The sequence below is a fragment of the Tupaia chinensis genome, unplaced genomic scaffold (genome assembly GCF_000334495.1).
Source record: "Tupaia chinensis unplaced genomic scaffold, TupChi_1.0 Scaffold000159_1, whole genome shotgun sequence".
Lineage (NCBI taxonomy): Eukaryota > Metazoa > Chordata > Mammalia > Scandentia > Tupaiidae > Tupaia > Tupaia belangeri.
This window is the reverse complement of record NW_006159630.1, coordinates 2755839-2769967: the sequence shown is the minus strand read 5'-3', so window position 1 is coordinate 2769967 and position 14129 is coordinate 2755839.

Below are 14129 nucleotides of genomic sequence, written 5' to 3'. Positions count from 1 at the left end.
GGGGGCCGTTAGCCCCCCAAACACCCACACACACACACACACACACACACACGCACGCACGCACACACAGGCCCAGCAGGCGCCAACCCCGTGGCTGGGCCCTGGGGTGTCCATAGTGCAGAGCTGGGCACCCGGGCACCACGTTGTTCATAGCTCCACCACGGAAGGTAGGCTCGCGGTGAAGCCAGCCTTACACTGGGGAAGGGCACAGGACTGTGGTGGCATCCCGGGCCGTGAGCAGTGCACGCGGCTGCTCCCCACGCTCTCGCAGGAGCCCGAGCCCACCTTGGGCAAAGGCACCAGCACAGCCCCAGGGGGAGGCCTGGTCCCCCAGACGCAGCTACGTCTTCTGGACAGAGTCCCTCACAGGGTGCCCTTCTGCAAAAGGCGAACAAGGACCCGTTGCAGGCAGCACAGGGCCCGCTCCCCCGGCGGGCTCACACGCAGCTAATTCGCTTCTGCAGAAGGGAAGGCTCAGGGCTCAGAAAGGAAGGAAGCGGGAAGACTTAGGTGGGGTGAGGGGAGGGGGCTGCTCGGCTCCATCTCCTGGTTCACACTGTCCCCTCCCTCCCCCTCCCTCCCCCTTCTCCTTCCCCCTCCCTCTCTCATTCTGTCTGCCCCTCTGCCCTCTCTGGTCGTGTACCCCACCACACCTACACCCCCAGACAATTTTTCCTGTGACCTTGACCAACACCCTGCCTCCCCTCTTGACCTTTGGCTCCCCCGGGCTTCTAGGCACTAAGACGCCCTGGGTCCTGGGTACCTGTGCCGCTGCTCTGCGTCCCCCTCTCCCTCTCTCCCCCTCTCCCTCCACCCTGCGCAGCCGCAGCTCAGCCTGTCAGCCCGCCACCTCCCAGGGACTCTGACCGCCTGCTCCTGCCAGAGCAAGCTTTACTCTGGCCGTGGCTTTATTTTAGGAAGTAATGTGTGTGCCTCCAAGGACATACGTCATAGTGGTTTTGTTTGTGTTTGTGTTTTTTTAAGAGATGTTTTGCTCTAGGGCACAGGCACTTGTCAGAGAGACAAAGAGAAGGTGAGAAATCACCCCCAGGAGGAGCAGCCACACCGCAATCCCTTCTCTACCCTCTCGGGGTTTGGGGCACACCACACACGTGCCCAGCATGAGTTTCAAGTCACTAGGTCTGGGACTTGACCCTTGGCCGGCCGTGTGGGAATCCAGCACTTTAACTGCTATGCCACCTGCCGGTCCCCCACAAGTCAGAATGGTACGCTCACTGAGCAGTCGTGACAGACAGTCTACACACCACCACCAAGATGGAACGGCAGACTGTTCCAGATCGCGGGGCTTGGTCTTCCCTCACGCCCCCTCATTGCCAGTACCCCTTCCTCCTCCCCAGAGAGAAACACCCTCAAGGTCTCCGCCTCCCCCACCCGAGAGCCTGTGAGTGGAATGCCCAGAGGCTCTGGTTCTGTACCGTCCTGTGAGGTTCGTGGCATGTCTGGGATCCCAGGCATGAGCCCACTGTGATCCATTTGGCCGTACTGCTGTCGAGGGTCGTCCCGGATCAGAGCTATGGAGAACGAGCGGCCATTTCTGCCCGGGGACCACATGAGCACCTGTGCCTTCACGTCCCAGGACTCCTAGGAGTAGAGAGGCTGAGACCAGGGACAGCCCGTGTTCAGCTGCAGCAGGCTCTGCTCAAGAGCTTTCCGGAGCGGGCGGTGTGGCTCACACTCCCACCAGCAGGCCACGAGTAAGCAGGTCGTTCCAGAGCTCTGCTGACCCCAGGTCGCCCACCTGCGCTGTCGGCCATCTGGTGGGCAGAGGGTAGTTCCTGAGCTCCTGTCTCCTGCCGACCAGCAAGGCACTCTGCAGTGTTCGCTTGGTCCCCTTCCCAGTTTTTGAGTCTTTTTTGGTTGTATATATTGCAAATACCATCTCCTGCTTCGTGCTTGCCTTCTTACTCTCTTAATGGTAACTTTTGAGAAACAGAAGTTCTTAATCTTAAAATAATATAATGTGGGGGGCCGGCAGGTGGCGTGGTGGTTGAAGGACTGGATTCTCACATGGCCTTTATGGTTCAAGGCCTGGACCTGGCGGCTTACTCTCACTCTCCTCTGTGTGTGTGTGTCTTTCTCTGGCCAAAATAAAGAATGGAAATAGTAAAGAAAATAAAATAAATAAATTTTAAAAGAATTAAATTTAAAATAATAATCCAATCTGAGGTCAGCAGGTGACACAGAGGTCACGACACTAGATTCTCACAAGGTCGACTCCACAGTTGGAGTCCCAGACTTGGTGCGTGAAAATCACACCGGGTACATGTCTGTGTGTGCCCAAGATCCTGAGAGGAGAATGGAGGACAAGCGATCGTGGCGTGGCCATCCCCCTGGGCAGAGATTTCTCACTTTCCCTCTATCTCTGGCAAGCACACATATCCTACAGCAAAACAAACATAAAGAAAGAAAGAAAAAAGAAGAACAAAAATACTCTAGTTTGTCAATATTTCCTTTCTGGGTCAAGAAGAGACTCCAGACGGCCGTCTATGTTAGCGTCTAGAAGGCAGCACTGATTTGTATGTATGGTGTGAGGTAGGGCTCAAGCTTTCTGGTGCTTTTTACGTGTCTATCCTATCAGCCCAGCAGCACATATTGCAAAAGTCACCCATGCCTCTCCTCCACAGTGGCCCCTTTGTCAGATATGAGTCATTTATCACTCACCCACACATGCTGGGTGTGCTTCTGGGCTCTCAACTTTCTTCACTGGCCATTTATCTATCCTTGTGTTAGAATCCTTTAACCTCTCTTAGGGATTGATCCCAACATGCAGCCAGGGTTAGAACCATGATCTGGGACCTAGCAGTTTATGGAAACGAGTCCGGGTGTTAGTGTAGATGCCATTGTGTAGAAACCAAATAAAGGACTTGCAGGGGGAGATGCAGTTAAGGTTAAGGCATGGGCAGAGCAATGGCAGGACCCTGAGGGAAGCTCCTGGGGAGCAAGTGGGAGAAGCAGGTAGCAGAGGAGCGGCTGGGACACTCAGAACCACACAGTGCTCCCCACATGCCCTCTCACCGCTCTCCAGCCTCCAGAGCCTCCCCAAACCACGGCGCAGAGCAGAAAGGACAAACGCGAGGAGACCTGCCTCCGTGGTCACCAGCAGAGCTGAAGGAGATCCAGTCCCTCCTGCAACCACACTTTACTCTCAAGCTGCTGTGGCACTTCCTGTAATCAATGGCTGAGTTTTAATTAAACATCGATTAGCCCCTTATTAGTCTAATGATTCATCTTGGGGAGGGGACAGGGCCATCAAATTCTGCAAGGGAGGAGGGGAGACCACAAGAGACCATGGCTCAGAAATGCTGCTCCCACCTCTCCCAAGCCAAGCACTCCCTAAGGTGGGAGTCCCAGGTGACTGACATGAGGGAGACTGGCTCTCTTCCCCTTTTCATCAGATTTCAGCCTCTTGGTGCAACTACAGACCCTCGTACCACTTAGAGAGGACTCCGTTTCTGTCTCTACAGTGAAGTCATCTGAGCTGAGGCTGTCCCCCTCCAGAGTCCTTTGTGAGGGGCTCAGACCTCACCAAGGACGTCTGGGATTCAGGGACAGCAGGCCATTTCCCCCGGGGGAATGCCCCGTGTCACCTGCTCTGCATTACTCTATGCTGTGCCCACAGCTCCCAAGACGCGGGTGCAGCTCCCATTCTCTCTGAAAACTGAATGCCACCCACATGGAACTGTTCTCAGTCAAGGACACGTTCAGCCTCCCCACCATCCGCCGTCAGGAGAGGCCGAGTGCTGGGCACAGACCCCATCCCTGTCGGACCCGCATTTGGAGCGAACCCACCAGAAGTGACCTGGGTGGGGAGGGTGGTGCCGTGGGACGGCGCTCACTCACTACTGACCTGGCTTTGCAAGTTTGAGTTCCCATTCACCCAGAACCATTCAAAATTCCCTTAAAGCCTGACCTGTTGAGCCTCAAGCTCAGGAGTGGACAGAGGCAGAAACCAGAAACCAAGAAGGCTCAGAGCCCAGGGTGAGAGGCTGACTCAGGAAGGCAGGGCCTGGTAGACATGGGCGCCAGCCTTAGGACTCTCAGCACGGCCTCCAGGACTCTCAATGCAACCAGAACCCCCTACCAGGGTAGGAGAAGGCGCAGGACAGCTCGAAGCTGCTGGAATTGCTGTTCTCAGGCTGAGGTGAGGGTACCGTGCAGCATCACATTCACCATCCTGACCGTCCTAAACACCAGGTTCCACGGCATCACGAGCTCCACGCTGCCGGGCAGCCGGCGCCACCGCAAGCTCCAGGGCCTGCTCATCATCCTTCTGCCTCACCAACACCTCCACTCCCCCACCCCAGCCCCGCACCGCCCTTCTGCTCCTTGTCTGTGAACTGGCCTGTGCTGGGGACCTCCCGCAAGGATGACTGCACGGTCTGTCCCCTGGCGTCTGGCTGCTGTCACTGAGCGTAACGTCCTCACTCCTTCCATGTCCCACCCACCGGATGGCCTCCCTTCGTACGGCTGAGCAATGCCCTGTTCTACAACGGACCACATTTTGCCCAGATGGACACTGGAGTCGTTCCTGCCTTTTGGCTGCCGTGTGGAACGCGCACACTTTCTGATCTGGAAGGCAGACCCAGTTATGTGCACCCCAAAGTGGAAAAGATTTGGTGAGACAGGGCCCTGTGAGCCCACCCCCACCTCGCCCACCAAATCTCGTCTGCACACTCTTTAAATTGGCAAGGAGAAGCAAGCTTTGCCACAGCTCCTGAGATGCCACCGGAATTTTATGCCCCTTTATAACCCTCTTGTGTCTCTCTCACTTGCCGTTCCCAGGAGCTGTTCCAGGCGAGCACACGGCACGCTCCACACTCGCTTTCATCATCTCGTCCAAGTTCTTCTCGGCCCAGCTCTGGCCTCTTCTGAGAGGCTGCCTACTGTGGCGTAGGGCAGAGAGGAAGGGCTGGAGCCCAGGCCCTGGGGTCTGCCCTGGTGACTTGGCCCCATGCCCGGCGTCCCTGCTCAGCTGTGATCAGGTGTCGTGCGTCCGACTCTGGCAGGCCCGGCAAGTCTGCATCTGGACCTCTCTGCACAGTGGCAGTGGCACCACCATGACAACAGGCTGCTTGTCACCCCACAGGACCCTTGCCAGAGGCCTCACACCCTCCCGAGGTCACGGTGAACTCCTGGCTTCCAGCTCGAGTTTGGATACAGGGCAGCAGGACAAGTGTCCCTCCAGGAAGAGGACAAGGCTTCCACAGTGCAGGAATGATGGCTGCACACGAGCCCCAAGACCAGCCCTCTCCCTCCCTGCACCACCCTGCTCCCTCCTCTGCTGACTCGGCGAAGATTCTCCCTTCACAGAGGCCGCTTCTGCTCCCGCCATCCTGAGCAGGTGCCCCTCTGTCCCTCAGCCACAGACCCCATGCCTTTCCTGCCCAGGCCCGTGGCCCCAGCACACTCGCGTCTAGCTGTGCTGGGGATGGCACCCAGTCTACCGGGGTGCAGGGGGGACCACGTTCCAGGCAGGTGGCACATTGGGGACAGTCTTTTCCCCCTGGAGGAGCCCCCAGGGAAGCTGATCTTCATCCCTGGTGGGACCTTTCAGGGAAGAGGGGCATCAGGGCTCAGGAGCCAGGTGGGGACAGGCCCGAGGAGGGAAGGGAGCCCTGGGGCACAAGCCGCCCAGATGGACTGTGCTCCTCCAGCCCGAGGCTCCTCGGCCATAAGGTGCCACCCCAGGGCAAGACCATCTCTTCGTGCTCCCCTTCATCGCGCGTGGCCTCCCTCCAGGCTGGGTCCACTCTGGGTAGTGTGGTCAATGCAGAGTCAGGCAGAGGCCCAGGCCCCAAGCCACCAGGGAGGCCACGGACAGAGACGGTTCCAGGAGCGCAGGGTGGGGAGGCTCACCCCTAACTCCAGGCCACAGACAGCCTCCTGGAGGGGGTCTTTGGTCCTCTCCCAGCGAGGGGATCAAGCTCTGCCCCGCCGCAGGGCCTGCCTGCCCAGAGCAATGGCAAGAGCAGGCCCTGGTGACCCATGGGCTCCCAGACCACCCCCCGGGGGCAGCAGGGGGCTCTCCCTGCCACAGGCATGCTGCTGCACGTCCCACCCTGTCCTCGGGTGTTGTGATCCATGCCATGGCTGACCCTGGCTCATCACCATGCAGCTTTGGGGTGCTACCTGTGGCCGGAGGGTGGGCTTTCCTACCAACGACAAGACCTGACCATGGGCTCGTCTCCCCGGCCACAGGTTCCTCCCTCCACGGACACTAACAGGATGCTGTGGTATTGATCCCGGGACACATTTCCTCTGACGCAGTCTGGGGGAAATCGATGGGGTCAGAGCATGGGGTGGGGGAGAGACAGCTGTCCTCCAACCTGAAGACAGGCTTGCGGGCAAACCTACTCCCTGTGCCCCAGTTCCCCTCCAGCTCCCTGTCCACTGCTGCAGCCTCCCATGGGTGGGCCCCGGAGGTGCATGCTCCTTGCTGACTGGCCTTTTAAGGATAAAGAGGCCCCTGTCCCTTTTGCCAGAGTGCATTAAGGATCTTAAACTCTTGGTGTGGGAGAAAAGGCAGCTCTCAGCTGCAGTCGTGGGTGAACGCGGCCTGGTAATGAAGCAGCCTGGCGGGGTGGAAGTGGTGGCTGGCTCTTACCCACCACCGCTTGCTCCTTCCTGTGTCCAGCCAGCTCTGCAAATTGGAAAACCCCGGGAGGTTCCTGAGGCCTGGATCACTGGCGTCTGAACTGGGTGGTCTGCAGAGCTATGAGCTGAGGCAGGGCAGGGTGGTGGCCGTGGAATTGCCCAGGGCTGCCTGGCCAGGAACACCCACTGCCGAGCCACAGCCTGCCCAAGGCCCACGACCCCCCTGCCGGCACCACTTCAGCCCTGAAACGGGAACCACATGCACACGCTCACGCCGCTACCTCCCCGCACCGCCTGGAATGTATTAGCAGCAGGAGAGCCCAGGCTCTTTTCCGGAGCTTTCATACTTCTCTACAAAGCGATCTCCCCCTGTGCCTCTGTGCCTTCGCCGTGCAGACAGCCGCCGCACAGACAGCCGGGCTGCATGCTAATTCATTCAGGAGTCGGAGGACTGGGCTCCGGGGGTGCTCCAGCGGGGAAGGGAGAAGGGAGGGAGGGAGCTTCTCTGTCCACAGGTTCCTGCGGACCCGCATGCTCACCTGGCTCCCTGGCCCACCGGAGGGAGCAGAGTGGGCCGTGATCAAGGGTCAGTGGGAGACCGGTGTGGGGACCAGGGCCAGTGCAGAGCAGTGCTCCCAACGCAAAGCCCTCAGCAAAGCCGACACACAGGACAGCATTACCTGGGCGAGGCAGCTGTGAGGTGCCTGCAAATCGCTTCTGTCCTGTGGCATCCCGAGGCTGTGGCCAGCCCAGGTGTGCACTCCCCTAGGACACCAAGGAGCATGAGTGGACTGACGGCTGCTCAGGTCAGGAAAGTTGGACTTCCGGTCCGAGGTGGGTCAGCACCTGTGGCAGCTGCTGGGCCCTTCATAGCCCGGAGTCCTCCTCCAGGGAACGAGGAAGCCCCATGGAGCACCAGGCCCTGCCCAGTAGCTGGGCCTGTGCAGCAGGCAATGCCAGCCTCTGGAGGAGACACACGGTGACAGCAGGCGCCCATGAGTGCCTGGCCTTCCTGCAGAAGTCGAGCCCAGCTGTGGACCCAGACACTCACGCCCAGGCTGGGGAGCAGCTGCAGCCCCTCTGCCAGCCACACGTGAGTGGTCAGCTCCTCGGAGCTCAGAGCGCCCAGGACAGGACCTGGCCGTGTGAGCTCCAGTAGAGCCTAGGATGGAGCAGGTGCCTGACCTGAGACTCCACCCCCAAATGTCCACGAACTCACCCAGAGCTGAGACTGGCCAGCAGCAGTGGGCACCAGAGGGTCCAGTGGCCTCAAGGCCAGGCCCCTAGGGTCCGCCACCGAGAAAAGAGGAGGAAGAAAAGGAGTGGAAAGACAAGACATGACCAGCCCCGAAGAAGATAGACGTCCACAGAGGGCGATGAGCACGGAGGCCTCGGCGTCCTCAGCAGCATCGGCATCAGCAGGGCGTGCCAACAGCAGACAGGAGCTGCGCGGCACCCCGGGGTGGGACAGCAAAGGAAGACGGTAATGAGCATGGTGAGGCCGTGGACAGCCTGGGGCCCGCGGCACTGGCAAGAATGCAGAACAGCGCAGCTGCTGGGAACAGTCTGGTGGTTTCTCAAAGAGCTAAACATAGACTCATCCAACCCAGCAAGTCCACTCCTACTTCTACACCCAGAAGAACAGAATGGAGATTCCAAATTTTGTGCCCAAATGTAAAAGCAACTCTTTTCCAAATAGGCAGAAGCAGCCCAAGAGCCCACGTAGGGGTGGAGTGTGGGACCAGCATGCAGACCTTGTAGGGGTGGAGTGCGGGACCAGCGGGCAGGTCTTCGTAGGACTGGAGTGCGGGACCAGCGGGCAGACCTCCTAGGGGTGGAGTGCTGGACCAGCGTGCAGACCTTGTAGGGGTGGAGTGTGGGACCAGCGGGCAGATCTTCGTAGGACTGGAGTGCGGGACCAGCGGGCAGACCTCACAGGGGTGGAGTGCAGGACCAGCGGGCAGGTCTCCGTAGGGGTGGAGTGTGAGACCAGCGGGCAGACCTCGTAGGGGTGGAGTGTGGGACCAGCAGGCAGATCTCCATAGGGGTGGAGTGCAGGACCAGCGGGCATATCTCTGTAGGGGTGGAGTGCGGGACCAGCGGGCAGACCTCGTAGGGGTGGAGTGCAAGACCAGCAGGCAGATCTTGTAGGGGTGGAGTGCGGAACCAGAGGGCAGATCTCCATAGGGGTATATGTGGCCATGAAAAGGCAGCACGTGTTAACCCCAGCTGCAGTTTGGGCGAGACTTGCAAATGCCACGCTAAGTTGAAGAAACCAGAGACCGAGGGCCACATTTGCAAAAGTCCGTGGCCATCAAACACGTGGAACAGATGAAGCCACGGGGCAGAGAGCAGGGTAGTGGCTGCCAGGGCGTGAGGGGAAGGGAGGCAGGGACTGACTGCCAGCGAATGGGGGCTTCCTTTCGGGGAGCTGAAAACATCTGGCGGACAGATAGAGGCGGCTGTGTGACACTGTAGGCAAGAAACGCCCCTGAGTGCCCACGTTAGACGGGTTATCACGGTGTGAACGTGGCCTCATAAATCCATCTGTGTATCCAGTTTAAATCCATCTTCCTGGTAGTGCCTATTAGAGTTATAGTGACTTCTCCACATGCACTCAGGTGGAAAAATAAGGCAAGCTTCGTCCACGCTGGATCCTGAGAGGGTCTGCTTGTCACAAAGCAGGGGAAGGACGAGAGAGCTCCGCCCGCCGCAGTCCGGGGTCTCGGGCGTGGCAGGGCATGGCAGGGCATGGCAGGGTGCCCCACACCTCTGCGAGTAGCCCAGTGGCGCTCAGCCCCCTGGTCCCTTTGCCAGCCTCTCACCTGCCCTGTTACACGGGGGCAGAGAGCTACGGCTGGGACTTCCAGCAAGACCAACCTGAGAGAGGCACCTGCAGGTGCCCAGAAGGAGCCCCTGCTGGCCGTCCTTGTCTGGTGGAGTTTCCAAGGACATGGCTCTCAGAGGGACTGGAGTGAGAGGAGGACCCATCGGGGGCAGAATAAGGCCCAGCTGTTCCAGCCTCCGTGGAGGCGGCCTCAGCTGTTCCCTCAAAGAGGCTCTGCACGTGCCCATCTTAGGAGCCAGCCCTTTGCACCTGCGGGGTCTGGCAGGTCACAGGGTGGGCACTTCTTTTTGGAGGGGCTGCTGAGAACTGGCAGAGCTTGGGGGAGGTGACAGCCGCATTCTCTCCACCAGGGACCTTCTGACTTCTCCCCTCCCTCACTCACCCTCCCACCCAATGGCCTTGGGGACCAGGGCACAGTGCAGTGAGTATGACGATATTCTCTCCTGTGCCCGAAAGCCAGTGCCAAAGCCAGCCAGTCTGGGCCCTCTGGTCAGTGGCTCTCATGTATCCACGGGTTGACACTCGCCAGTGCCCTCCAGGCCTCCTGAGAGCCTTGGAGGGCACCTTCGATAATCCCAGGGTTAGGGTTGTAAATGACAGTCATCAAAAATCCAGGTGGCGGGACCAGCAGTTAGTGTAATGGCTATGTCGCTGGACTCCTGTGTAGTCAACCGCAGTTCAAGTCCCAGACCTGGTGGCTTAAACTCACGCCGGGCGCGTGTGTGCTCAAGATCCCGAGAGGAGAATGGAGTAGAAGGGATTGTGGTGTGGCCATCCCCCCCTGGGGGTGATTTCCGGTAGTGCCAGAAATCTCTCTTTCTGTTTCTCTCTCTCTGTCTTTCTGGCAAGCACACATGCCCTATAGGAAAAATCCCTCAAAAAAAAACAACAAACAAACAAACAAAGAAGGTCCAGGCGGCCAACCCAGACCACACTGGTTTCTGGTTCTGCTTCGAGTGCAGTTAAACCCACAGGTAGTATTTAAGTGGACAGGAGAACAAAACTGCAGCCTTTTTCCCCTTGGAGCGGATTTCACCCTCTGGTGACCTGCTCTTGGCAAGGGGCTCAGCTAGCAGACCCTGCAGTGGCAATACTAGACGCAAACAGCTCGCGATGCCAGACTTGCTGCCACTTCCCAAGTGTCCATGTGGATTTATGGGGGACGGGAGCTCCCCACTTGATAGCCCATGTCAGAGCCCAGCAGCAACGGAGGCCACATCATGGCGATAAGGCCTGAGAGGCGGGGCTCGGGGGGCCTACAGGGCTCCCGGCAGGGGGTGGCAGCAGGCCCAGCAGCCGGGGAGCCCAGGCAGATGGGCGCTCGTTGGAGTCGGCAGGGCTAGACAGAAGGTTCCGGGAGAGGTCCCGCCGCCTCCTCGGCTGTGCAGGGCTTGTTCGCAGCTAATGAGCCCTAATTAACATGTTGATGGGCTGCACGCTGCTTATATTTGGAAGCTTTTTACTGTGTCGGTTGTTGCTTTTGTCAGATTAATGATGCTCAGGTTGGATCCTGAGTCTTAGAGACCAGTTGGAAGAGAAGCTGCTCCCTGCCCGCTCACCGGCCGGCCGGGCCTTTTCCCCTTTGATCTAGGCTGTCGCCACAGGGCGAGCCTCCTCCCTCCGTCCCACTGACCCCGCCGCTTGCCCGGACCAGAGCCCAGCGGGTCTCCACGGCGCCTGCTACCCACCAAGCCCACCCGCTCTCCTCAGGGCTGCTCATCGGTGCCCCCACGTAGCTGTGCCAGCCTGCCAGCTCGGGACTGAGGAGGTTCTGGGGCCACTCGGATGGGCCCGAGTACAGGAGCCCAGGTCAGGGCCGCAGGCCGCACCACGCTGGTTCATGAGACGTGCTCGTACGTGGCAGGGTGCCCATGCCCGTGCCCAGGGGGATGCTGTCTCTCTCTCCCTCCCTCCCTCTCTCTTTCTCTCACGGAACAGGTAAATACACCATAAAAACGTAACAGAATAATTTCTAGGGTAGGCAAGGATACGGCTCAGGAATCAGTCAGACTCTCCTGGCAGACGTGCAAATGCTACAGCGCCCCCCCCTGCCTCTCGAAGCCAGGACCCAGCAACCCCCTCTAGCACGTGCTCCAGGAGGGTCTCGCTCTTGAGCACCAGGGGACAGGAATGCTCACGGCAGTGCTGCTGCAAATAGTGACAGACACACTGCCCACTGGAGGAGGAGCGTGTCACACACTCGCACCCTGGGGTTCTGAGTGCGCCAGAGGGGGGCCCACACCACACGTGTGTGCATGTATGAATCCCAGAAGCCATGCTGAATCTAAAAAATTAATAAATAAAAAGCAAGGTGCCAAAACAAAAAATTGCACAGGGGACTCCTATTCAGTAAGTTGGTTTCAGAAATGTATGACCATGGGACCAGCAGTTGGCATAATGGCTATGTTGCTGGACTCCCATATAGTAGACTGCGGTTCGAGTCCTGACCCCAGTGACTTAAACTCACACCGGGTATGTGTGCATGCGTGCCCAAGATCCCGAGAGGAGAATGGAGAAGGGATTGCGGCTTGGCCATCCCCCCTGGGGAGTGATTTCTCGCTTTCTGTCTTTCTGTCTCTCTGTCTGTCTTTCTGGCGAGCGCACACGCCCTATAGCAAAAACCTCTTTAAAAAAAGAAAAATATAAATATACGGCCGCACAATGTGTCATTTAGAGACACGAACACGAAGTTCAAACTCTAACGAAAAGTCAGGGGGGCTGGCTCCCCGGAGTGGTGGTCTAGGCATCTGGGTCCATGTGGCCAACTGTGTGGTCTGGTCCTAGATCCAGCGGCTTGAGAAACACTGGGTGTGTGTGTGTGCATGCCCGGATCCCAAAGGAGGAGAAGGAAGTCCGGATGGCCGCTCCCCGCGGAGGGTGACTTCTCACTTGCTCTCTCTGTCAGTCTTTCTGTGTCTGGTGAGTGCATGCACCCTCTAGAAAAAAATGAAAGGAAGGAAAAATGAAAAACTCAAAATGCAGAATGCTGCTCCCACTCTGGGGTGGGCAGGGGCAGGACGGGGAAGGAGTGGTGTGGGAGGGCGGTAGGACCCGGGGCCAGGCCTCAGCGCCGGGCTGGCTGGGCCCACGAGGGCATGCACATTTACTTATTCATTATTTACGTGGAGCTGTAGATGCATATTTCATAGTGGAAGGGAAGAACGAAAGGGAGCAGCCAGAGGCTGATGCAGGGGGACAGCGGGGGCAGGGAGGGCGGAGACGGGCTCCAGCTGCTGCAGGCTGTTTTCAGAGCCGGCCGTGGGGACGCGCCCTGTCCTACGTGGTGCTCTGTCCACGCCCAGCATAGGCAGCTGGGCTCCGGGGACCCCCAGCCGTGAGCGTCCTGGGCTATGGCAGGGCAGAGATGTCCGTGCTCCCCACAGGAGGGTAGTTAAGTGCACCCCTGGGCATGCCAGCACCCAGCTGCTCATCGGATATGTCCGTCCTTCATGGCGGCCAGCCAGAGCACCACGGCTGCTCCCCAGGGACCGGGCTTGCCCTCCCTGGCTTGGCACCCTCCCTTCCTCCCTCTCTCTGACCACAGCTTCGGCAGAGCTCCTCTGCTCCAGCACCAGCTGGGGGAGGGCCGCACGGGGCCATGTCCGGCTGGCCCGGAGGAAGGCCCTGGAGCCCAGCCAGCCAATAGAAGTGTACGGAGCAGTGCTCGCGTCCAACAGGGGGAGGGGGCCCCACTGCACCCTCTTGTCCCCGAGACTACCTTAGGGGTCTGCGCGGAAGGTCCTGAAAGTTCCGGCCGTCCACCCTGGGAGTAACCTGCCTTGGGCGCGCGCCACCTCTGCCCTACGCCCCCCACACAATAAGCCCTAGCAATCAGTGGGGTCCTTTCTGGCACATCCAGGCAAACCCCTGGATGACAACCCTGGAGCCTCAGAAACAAAGCGAGAGCCCCAAGGCTGTGCCTGGCCAGCCCTCAAAGCCACTCGCGGTGAAGGGCATGAAATCCGGCCGGGAAAGGAGGTCTGAGTTAGACCCAACTGTGTGCTGCACGGGCACGGACCTGCTCTCCCCGAAGGGCCCAGCTTCTGCGTCTCGGGAGACAACGACTCACGTTTTACCGAACTCTGGGCTGCAAAGAAGCCCCACAGGGCGGACTGTCGTGCCCCGGCGAATAGCTGTGGACGAGTGACCTCTGGACACGTGCCAAAGGGGCTGGGCCCAAGAGAAGGCTCTACCCTGTGGCAGGAGAAACCATGCTAATGGGGCCACATCGAGGTAATGCTTCCTTTTGTTGTTCATTTTTTAAAGCCAGTAACCCACTAGTGGCGGGCTGTCGACCCCTGAGTCCTGCACCCTGAATCCAGTGGCCCCCCGCCAGCTGGCCCTCACACCAAGGGCCCATGTCCCCAGCAGGGGGCCCAACCTCGCTGCCAGGAAGGTGACAGACCCAGCCAGCCCTCCTCTGCTATCTTTGCAAAGGCAGCAGGACACTGACTGCACAGCCCACGCTGACATCCCCGACCCCCCAGAGCAGGGGCTCTTGTCTCCTGGCTGTCACGGAGTGTCATATGAATATCCCAGCAGAGGGATAGTTCCCACACTCCAGGCCAAGACCTGCGCCCCGACTGTGGGCTGCTGAGGGTCTCGGCCCCAAGACCAGCTCTGCATGGGGACCGCCCAGCCCTAACCCCACCTCAACTCCCACGAC